Source organism: Coregonus lavaretus, assembly GCF_964263955.1.
Source record: "Coregonus lavaretus genome assembly, chromosome: 28".
NCBI classification, from domain to species: domain Eukaryota; kingdom Metazoa; phylum Chordata; class Actinopteri; order Salmoniformes; family Salmonidae; genus Coregonus; species Coregonus lavaretus.
Genome location: NC_140015.1, coordinates 15,748,031 through 15,758,797, shown reverse-complemented (window position 1 = coordinate 15,758,797; position 10,767 = coordinate 15,748,031). Strand labels below are relative to the sequence as shown.

Genomic DNA, 10,767 nt, shown 5'->3' with positions numbered 1-10,767 from the left:
CTGTCGTAGCCGGCCGTGACCGGGAGACCCATGGGGCGGCGCACAATTGGCCCAGCGTCGTCCAGGGTAGGGGAGGGAATGGCCGGCAGGGAGAGCATGGTGTTTGCAACGCCAGGGTTGTGGGTTCGATTCCCGCGGGGGGCCAGTATGAAACATAAAAAATACAAATATGTATGTACTCACTAACTGTAAGTCGCTCTGGATAAGAGCGTCTGCTAAATTACGTAAATGTAAATGGCTGCATCTGTCATCGGGGGGACGGAGGTGACAGGGCTGTGGGGGGGGTCGGGAGTCAGGATCAGATCCACAGCTGCACTGTATGGAGTCACTCCTCTGACACTGTGGTGCTGGTGATAAGGGATGAGAAGAGTTGGAGGGACGAAATGAGAACATTTGGGCCTAGATATGTTTGTTTATTTCTGTATGCTTTCCTGATTTACAACATCAGCAGTGGTAACAGCATTGTCAAATATATCTTCAGTTTAGATTAGAATTTTAGACAAACATACAAAATAAAATGCAGGCAGCTGTTTCCTCTAATGAATAATCATTTATTTGATTGTGTTTAAGTCAAAGACTGCTTTCATGTTTAGGGCTCATATTGTTCTCTCCTCTAATGTTCCAGACAATCCCCTGAGATGCTCCAAAATACATTTTGACTGTCTGGATGGAACTAGATCAGGTTAAAATGTCTGAAATCAAGAGGTAAACTCTAGGTTAAGTACCAACACAGTCGAGTAATACTATAATAATAACCTGTGAATAAATGTAACATTCACAAAATAATAACTAAAACCATACATGTATATGTACTGTTATCCCATTATACAAGGCCATTACAGTTGTAATATGGAACCTAACATTAATGTCCTGCAGGGTGAATAACACCTTGGGGAAAAGGGATCTCTTAGAGGTCAAATCACAGGGGTCAACACCTCAGGTAACATGTCACCAGGGACGGCTAGATAAGATGTTGGTGGAGGGCAAGGTGAATATATAAATGGTTCATTTGAAATTATAATAGGATACAAATGTTCACGGCGACTAAAATCAACCTGTAAGGAATTACTTACAGGCCATCTCACCTCACCACCACTCTCATTCAGCAGACATTCAATTGCAGGAACACTAACTCCATTTGTGCCACTTGCCAAATATAACGAGCACCATCTCAACCCTGATTACTGAAACACTCTCAACCTCCGCTGAGTCCTGGTAACTGTGTCTCCAGGAATGTCTGCTTCTACTACATATTCAGACGGTGACCTCTTTACACATGCACGCTTTCCGACTTGACAGGCGAAGGATGTCGTCTGAGGGTAAGTGTACACAACGATCCCTTTGACGATTCTTCACGGGACTAGACCATGAAGAAAACCCTGAGAGAGGAAGGAGAAGAAGAGGAAAAAAAACCAGAAAGAAAAGCAACATCATTAGCCCTGGAAATGAAACAGTGGGAAGAAGTGTTTACAGGGATTTACCTGGACGGGAGGCACTTGGCTCAGCTTCCTCCACAGATCAAATGGAATAGATCGGTTTGGGGAAAATATCAATATGGTACAAGATACTGGAGATTGCCAATCTGTATGAAGGTTTTGAGGAGTTTGGCTCTTTCCCTAACCACATGTGGGAGAGAACAGGAAATAAGAACAAACTCTCTGTATTTACCCTTTCATCAAACACATGCACATTGTAATAACCAAGGAAGGGGAGAAAATCACATGATTTGTGCTTTTTATAGACCGAGAAGAAAAGCACATCATAGCCTACATTGGAAATATACCCATCAATCTGTGCCATACATACACTGATGCTCTGTTCTAACTAAAGAGTTCCTTAGAAAGCAGGTGCTGATGAATATTCTGAAACCACTACCTGCTCAGTTCCGTTTGTGATCTGATTGGCCATTGATGACTGCCGACCATGAATATTTATAGGATCAGACACAATAAAGGATGAAGTCTTCAGCCAAGCTCCTTTGTACTAAGAGACAGGAAATAATTGCAAAGAAAGTAAGATCAATCAGACTTCATATTGTCTACAGACAGAAAACACAGACAAAAGTACAAAGGGCTAGAATTGTCTAAGAGTGACTTGATGCAGAACCAGTGGAAAAGCATGCAGCATAACATAATAGAAGTGAGAGTTAAGCTTTGATTTTCATCTGTTACTCTTTAGTGAAGTTCCGAATGCACACACATTTTAACATCTACAAATATGTGCAATTCCAACTTGGCACATTTCCCCCAAACTTATTTCCCAGCAATTCGTCTTCCACAAACTCTTAACCCCCAAAATATACTTTTTCTATCAGCCTCGTCTCTAGCCTCCTCACTCAAGAACTCATGAATATGTGATTCACCTCTGAAAAGCTGCAACCACCGAGGTCAGATACCATGCAATAGCAGCAAAGCACTGAAGAATACACAAGACAGGTACACACCACCATTCAATATTCAGACTGAACTGTACTATAGTATGGCTCTTGTACCAGAGTCTACTATGGGAACCATCCCCAGCACATCTCATATCTGATACATTGGGAGTACACGAAAATACAGTCTTCAACAGACAGTCACCCATTGAGTCTATTTATGGTGTGACTTTGAAATAAGACTATAGAAAAATTGGGAATTAATTATAAGCATGAAGGGAGATAATTAAATGGGGGGCGAGAGAGCTAATCAATTTGTTACTCCCGCTCTCATCTGATTTATTGGCACGCGTTGTATCTACAGGAAGTCTTTACGCCACAAGACACTGCTACTCTGTGTCTCTGAGAATGGAAAAGGCAGTGTTCATTAACTCTCTATTCTATTCTGTCATAATGCCTTATCTACTCGATTTATTTTCAACAAATTAGCCTTACTGCAACGTGTACTTATCATTTGCAACTACAAAGTGCAACAACATTGGTGATTTCCCTCGATAATGCAGTCTATTGTTTCCTTTTGAAATGATGTGATGTTAGGCATTGTGTAGCACGGGAGTAAGGAATCATGCTTACAATACTATTAATTAAAAATGAACCATTCTGTCATAACAAATGTTACTTTTGTGACCTTCTTTTACACACAACCCAAAACGATATAGTAATTTCAAAGGAATACTGTCTAACAGTGGATTGGGGTGAAAGAGAAATATAGGGGAAGGTTACTTAACCTTCTCTATCGTGAGTAGCTATTGTTCTTCACACAGAGAAAAGGCATTTACATTTAGTAACAGGGGGTGGTAATGTTCCTCTTGTGCAGACACAGCTGAGCTAAATTTGGAAATAAAGAAAGCTGTAATTATTGTCAGTCTCTAACGTAGCGCCCCCTTAGCTATACCTCCCGACCCACACAGCAGTAGGGAACACTCGTAAAAAATTTATGAATACAAAGTATTTCCTCCACCACCAACTGTGCATTATTTCTTACACTTCACTCACTGAACTACATTAATAGATAAATTCACTTGAATATTTCATCATTATATAGCACAATGCACAACACGAAAGAAAACACCTGCAAATGCAACTTAATGGCTCGTACTGTAGATCTGATTTACCCTTTGAGAAGCAGTCTCTGCCTGGAGTATGTACTTTTTCAGTTTAAAGTGAATAGAGGTGAACTATTCAACTAGACTAGAAAGAGGAGCCATTTTATTCTCGGTGTTACTTTCATTATTGTCAGAAATCTGTACACATACAGTGGGGAGAACAACTGCCGATTTTGCAGGTTTTCCTACTTACAAAGCATGTAGAGGTATGTTATTTTTATCATAGGTACACTTCAACTGTGAGAGACGGAATCTAAAACAAAAATCCAGAAAATCACATTGTATGATTTTTAAGTAATTCATTTGCATTTTATTGCATGACATAAGTATTTGATACATCAGAAAAGCAGAACTGAATATTTGGTACAGAAACCTTTGTTTGCAATTACAGAGATCATACGTTTCCTGTAGGTCTTGACCAGGTTGGCACACACTGCAGCAGGGATTTTGTCCCACTCCTCCATACAGACCTTCTCCAGATCCTTCAGGTTTCGGGGCTGTCGCTGGGCAATACGGACTTTCAGCTCCCTCCAAAGATTTTCTATTGGGTTCAGGTCTGGAGACTGTCTAGGCCACTCCAGGACCTTGAGATGCTTCTTACGGAGCCACTCCTTAGTTGCCTTGGCTGTGTGTTTCGGGTCGTTGTCATGCTGGAAGACCCAGCCACGACACATCTTCAATGCTCTTACTGAGGGAAGGAGGTTGTTGGCCAAGATCTCGCGATACATGGCCCATCCATCCTCCCCTCAATACGGTGCAGTCATCCTGTCCCCTTTGCAGAAAAGCATCCCCAAAGAATGATGTTTCCACCTCCATGCGTCACGGTTGGGATGGTGTTCTTGGGGTTGTACTCATCCTTCTTCTTCCTCCAAAAACGGCGAATGGAGTTTAGACCAAAAAGCTCTATTTTTGTCTCATCAGACCAAATGACCTTCTCCCATTCCTCCTCTGGATCATCCAGATGGTAATTGGCAAACTTCAGACGGGCCTGGACATGCGCTGGCTTGAGCAGGGGGACCTTGCGTGCGCTGCAGGATTTTAATCCATGACGGTGTAGTGTGTTGCTAATGGTTTTCTTTGAGACTGTGGTCCCAGCTCTCTTCAGGTCATTGACCAGGTCCTGCCGTGTAGTTCTGGGCTGATCCCTCACCTTCCTCATGATCATTGATGCCCCACGAGGTGAGATCTTGCATGGAGCCCCAGACCGAGGGTGATTGACCGTCATCTTGAACTTCTTCAATTTTCTAATAATTGCGCCAACAGTTGTTGCCTTCTCACCAAGCTGCTTGCCTATTGTCCTGTAGCCCAGCCCAGCCTTGTGCAGGTCTACAATTTTATCCCTGATGTCCTTACACAGCTCTCTGGTCTTGGCCATTGTGGAGAGATTGGAGTCTGTTTGATTGAGGTGTCTTTTATTTTTTATTTTTTATTTTATACAGGTAACGAGTTCAAACAGGTGCAGTTAATACAGGTAATGAGTGGAGAACAGGAGGGCTTCTTAAAGAAAAACTAACAGGTCTGTGAGAGCCGGAATTCTTACTGGTTGGTAGGTGATCAAATACTTATGTCATGCAATAAAATGCAAATTAATTACTTAAAAATCATACAATGTGATTTTCTTGATTTTTGTTTTAGATTCCGTCTCTCACAGTTGAAGTGTACCTATGATAAAAATTACAGACCTCTACATGCTTTGTAAGTAGGAAAACCTGCAAAATCGGCAGTGTATCAAATACTTGTTCTCCCCACTGTACATGGATACACTCAGTGGCCAGTTTATTAGGAACACCACCCCGTTCACGAAAATGGTTCGCTCCTACAGACAGTGAGTCACATGGCCATGGCTTGCTATATAAAGCAGGCAGACAAGGCATTCAGTTACTGTTCGATTGAACGTTAGAATGGGCAAAACTAGAGACCTAAGCAACGTTGAGTGTGGTATGATCGTCGGTGCCAGACGTGCCAGTTCCAGTATCTCAGAAACAGCCGGCCTCCTGGGCTTTTCACACACGAAAGTGTCTAGAGTTTATCGAGAATGGTGCAACAAACAAAAAACATCCAGTCAGCGGCAGTCCTGTGAGCAAAAACAGCTAATTGATGAGAGGTTGAAGGAGAATCGCAAGAATCGTACAAGCTAACAGGCGGGCCACAAACAGGCAAATAACGTCGCAGTACAACAGTTGTGTGCAGAAAGGCATTGCAGCAGGCGACCACACCGGGTTCCACTCCTATCAGCTAAAAACAAGAAGAAACGGCTCTAGTGGGCACGCGATCACAAACACTGGACAATTGATGAGTGGAAAAACATTGCATGGTCCTTCGAATCCCAGTTCCTGTTGCGTCATGCTGATGGCAGAGTCAGGATTTGGTGTAAGCAGCATGAGTCAATGGCCCAATACTGCCTGTGTCAACGGTACATGCTGGTGGCGGTGGTGTAATGGTGTGGGGAATGTTTTCCTGGCACACGTTAGGTCGCTTGATACCAATTGAGCAACGTGTCCATGCCCCGAAGAATTCAGGTTGTTCTGGAGGCATAGGGGGGTCCGACCCGGTACTAGATGGGTATACCTAATAAACTGAGTATATAGGGTAACCATTTGGAAGAATGTATACCATATACCCATAATTACAACACATTGACTAACAAAGGAGGGGATTGCATCAACAGCTCATTTGCTGTAGTTTTAGTTTCATGTCTCCTGCTCCTTGTACTGTCAGACTCCCTCTCTGCTCCGTCTCAGTGAAACTCTCTTTCCTTCCTGACTTCTGCTGAGGTGGGGGTTTCCTGGGAATGAAAACAGTCTCCTAAGCAGAAACGGCAGCATGCAGGGTGACTGGTGTTATGATCGACATAATTGGGAGCGTGGGGAGAGGGTTGTAGTGAAATTAGTGAGGATGGCCGGGGTGGGAGATACTGTAGGGATGGTTTTCAATGGGCAACCTGCATTCTAGAGTGTCACACTATTGTTGTGAGGGCCTTGAAGGGAGAGAACAACAGTAGGGAGGGTTGTTTCTCTATTAATTGGCCCTGTGATGGGGCTGACGTGTGATCATCATCACCGTGATAAGCTCATTATTACCTCATGCTTTAGTTTTGGGCATGCCAGCCAAATGACTGACACTGTAATCACATTAACATAATGATGACTAAAGGAGCTACTGTATAATGGTGAGGAGGAGGAATGGGAAGATGGGGTTATGGTTGATTTTTGGATAAACATATGAGTGGATAGTGTGATTGTGTGACAAAGTGACATACTGTATTTACTTCTAAATAAATATTATCCATTACACAAGCCCTGTGATTTCTAGCATAATTAGGTCTTCTTTATACACTGTGTGCACAATTATTAGGCAAGTCAGTATTTTGACCATATCATCATTATTATGCATATTTCCCAACTTCAAGCTGTATAAACTGGAATGCTTATTGGATTTAAGCATATCAGGTGATGTGTATTTGTGTAATGAGGGAGGGTGTGGCCTAAGGAGATCAACACCCTATATCAAGGTGTGTATAATTATTAGGCAGCTTCTTTTCCTCAGGCAAAATGGGCCAAAAAAGAGATTTAACTGACTCTGAAAAGTCAAAAATTGTAAAAAGTATTTCAGAGGGATGCAGCACTCTTGTAATTGCTAAGATATTGATGCTTGATCACAGAACCATCAAACGTTTTGTTGCAAATAGTCAACAGGGTCGCAAGAACCGTGTTGAGAAAAAAAGACGCAAATTAACTGCCAAAGATTTGAAAAGAATCAAACGTGAAGCTACCATTATCCTCCAGTGCTGTCATATTCCAGAACTGCAACCTACCTGGAGTGCCCAGAAGTACAAGGTGTTCAGTGCTCAGAGACATGGCCAAGAAAAGGAAGGCTGAAACCCGACCACCACTGAACAAGACACATAAGTTGAAACGTCAAGACTGGGCCAAGAAATATCTGAAGACAGATTTTTCAAAGGTTTTATGGACTGATGAGATGAGAATGACTCTTGACGGACCAGATGGATGGGCCCATGGCTGGATCAGTAACGGGCACAGAGCTCCACTTCGACTCAGACGCCAGCAAGTGGAGGTGGGGTACTGGTATGGGCTGGTATTATTAAAGATGAGCTAGATGGACCTTTTCGGGTTGAAGATGGACTCAAACTCAACTCCCAAACCTACTGCCAGTTTTTAGAAGACACTTTCTTCAAGCAGTGGTACAGGAAAAAGTCTGCATCTTTCAAGAAGACCATGATTTTTATGCAGGACAATGCTCCATCGCATGCATCGAAGTACTCCACTGCGTGGCTAGCCAGTAAAGGCCTTAAAGATGAAAGAATAATGACATGGCCCCCTTCCTCACCTGACCTAAACCCTATTGAGAACTTGTGGTCCCTTCTTAAACGGTCGATTTACGGTGAAGGAAAACAGTACACCTCTCTGACCAGTGTCTGGGAGGCTGTGGTTGCTGCTGCACAAAAAGTTGATCGTCAACAGATCAAGAAACTGACAGACTCCATGGATGGAAGGCTTATGACTGTTATTGAAAAGAAGGGTGGCTATATTGGTCACTGATATTTTTTTGAAATGTCAAAAATGTTGATTTGTACATTTTGAGTTTGTTTATTATTCTCACTTTAACAGATGAAAATAAACAAGTGAGATGGGGAACTTTTCGTTTTTCATTTAGTTGCATAATAATTCTGCACACTAATAGTTGCCCAATAATTGTGCACACATAGATATTATCAGAAGAAAGCCAAAATCTCACTTTTACTTTCTTAAATATTCAGGTTTGAGGTTTATTAACATTTTGGATTGACCGAGATTAATCCTCAAACATACAACTTGCCTAATAATTGTGCACACAGTGTATGTTAAAGCTGCAATCTGTAACTTTTTGGGCAACCCGACCAAATTCACATTGAAATGTGAGTTTTAGATCTGTCATTCTAATTTTGAAAACAAGTCTAAGAAGCAGTAGATATGTTCTATGTGCGCTATTTCTATGCTTCCCGTGCTTAAGTTTAGTTTTATGCGTGTTTTACGTTTGGTTTTGTACACCAGCTTCAAACAGCTGAAAATACAATATTTTTGGTTATGGAAAATATATTTCAAAGCGGTTTAGATTGTACAATGATTCTCTACACCGTACTTGCTTGTTTTGTCACATAAACAGAAATTAGGCAAACTACTAGTGTGACGATTACTGAGTATACGAAGAGGCAGGACGCAGACACAGGAATTTACAAGGTCAAGGTTTACTTAACAATGACAAAGAGAAATAACAAAGATAGAGTAAACGACACGAAGCTAAACAATCACACAACATCATCCAGAACAGTCCAGGGCTAAATAGGGGTGGTGATGAGATGAGGTGCAGATGCGCTGGAGGTGATTAGGGTGCGTTGGGTTTCCATTCCGGTGTTGCTGAGGTGGTGCGCTCAGACCGGTGGCTCAGTAGACCGGCGAATCAGAGCGCCGGAGGGGAGCAACGGGAGGAGACGTGACAATTATACTTTTTGCAACCAGGAAATGGCGGAGCGATTTCTGCATAGTGCATTTTTAAGGTAGAAGATTGGGTCTGTCTATGTTTAAAAGCCTTGGACTCAATATAAATGGGTTACGGAATCATAACAACGGTCTGTGTTTTATGTCACCCAGGAGGGGGTCGGCTGAGTAAAAACCTAATGTAATGTTATTCATCACCCTGGGCAACGAGCTGAAGGGGGGATGTAGGGAGGGGAGTGCTGCGTTTGATAAACAGGCTAAGAAAGTAAATCATTTTCCAGCTCGCTATGGCATTAATTATAACCCTTCTAGCTCATTCAAGTGCATCCCTCTCTATACACAGCGGTGGCCCTGAATATTCATTCTGTTCAGAAAACAGCCTGCCAAAAACAACGCACCACATCCGGTCTGATGGTAGGATGTTAGGATGCAGTCCAGCCAGGGCAGACACTGGGCACTGCCACTTTCTGGGGCCTACAGGCCTCTACCACGACTCTCACTACTGCCCTCTCCTAACTTACACCCCAACTTGACTATGTTTCATCTGAGGATCTGCCAATATGACATTACAAACAAGATCTAAAACACTAAAGTGAACACTAAAGAGGGCATTTCCTTATTCCATTGCACATCTCCATATGTAGTCTGTGTAGCATCAAATAAACATAATGATGAAGATTTCTATAATTACTGTACCTTCTTCCACTATACATGAATGTGCCTGTCTGCCTGCCTGAAGCACCCCAATAGCCCTGCCAGAACAAGAGGAGCAACACAGTCAGTATGTAGGGAAAGCATATGTTCAGACAAGCCGAGCCACGGTACCACACGACCCTGCCGTAGCCACAAGGGATGCAGGGATATTCATTATCATGGTTGGAGGTTCCGGAGTTGCTAGCTGGGATGCTAATAAGCCAAGAGATCAAAGAGAGGATGCTCAGTGAGAGCGGCTCCCGCAGGACTCTGTAGCCCATATTGCCGCTCTGTTCTGGGCTCCTACCTGCTCCTCTCTCCCTCTCCCTCCACCTGGTCCCCCCAGCCCACCACACACACAGGCTACCAGCCAGGATAGAGACAGCCATGCCAGGGGCACCCATCCACAACCAATCCCTAATTCCCTGTGCTAACATGGTAACCTAGGTCATCTATAAATCACTGCTAGGCAAATCCCCGCCTTATCTTAGCTCATTGGTCACCATAGGAACACCCACCAGTAGTATGCGCTCCAGAAGGTATATCTCACTGGTCATCCCCAAAGCCAACACCTCCTTTGGCCGCCATTCCTTCCAGTTCTCTGCTGCCAATGACTGGAACGAACTGCAAAAATCTCTGAAGCTGGAGACTCTTATCTCCCTCACTAACTTTAAGCATCAGTTGTCAGAGCACCTTATCGATCACTGCACCTGTACACAGCCCATCTGAAATTAGCCCACCCAACTACCTCATCCCCATATTGTTATTTATTTTGCTCATTTGCACCCCAGTATCTCTATTTGCACATAATCTCTTGCACATCTATCATTCCAGTGTTAATACTAAATTGTAATTATTTTGCACTATGGCAAACCTCCATAACTTGCTACATTTGCACACACTGTATATATATTTTCTGTTGTATTTTTGACTTTATATTTTGTTTTACCCCATATGTAACTCTGTGTTATTTTCATCGCTTTGCTTTATCTTGGCCAGGTCGCAGTTGTAAATGAGAACTTGTTCTCAACTGGCTTAC

At 42.8% G+C, this 10,767-nt stretch overlaps 1 long non-coding RNA gene across 1 annotated transcript in view; it reads right to left on the bottom strand.

The window, feature by feature from the left end:
• Positions 1-481: 481 nt before the first annotated feature.
• Positions 482-10,767, bottom strand: part of LOC311103315 — a 32,538-nt gene continuing 22,252 nt past the window's right edge. Inside the window, exons 2-4 of the long non-coding RNA XR_014610076.1 lie at positions 1,876-1,983; positions 1,482-1,616; positions 482-1,379 (exon numbers count right to left, since the gene is read on the bottom strand). This is a non-coding gene — a long non-coding RNA (uncharacterized lncRNA). The remainder of the gene's footprint in view (positions 1,380-1,481; positions 1,617-1,875; positions 1,984-10,767) is intronic.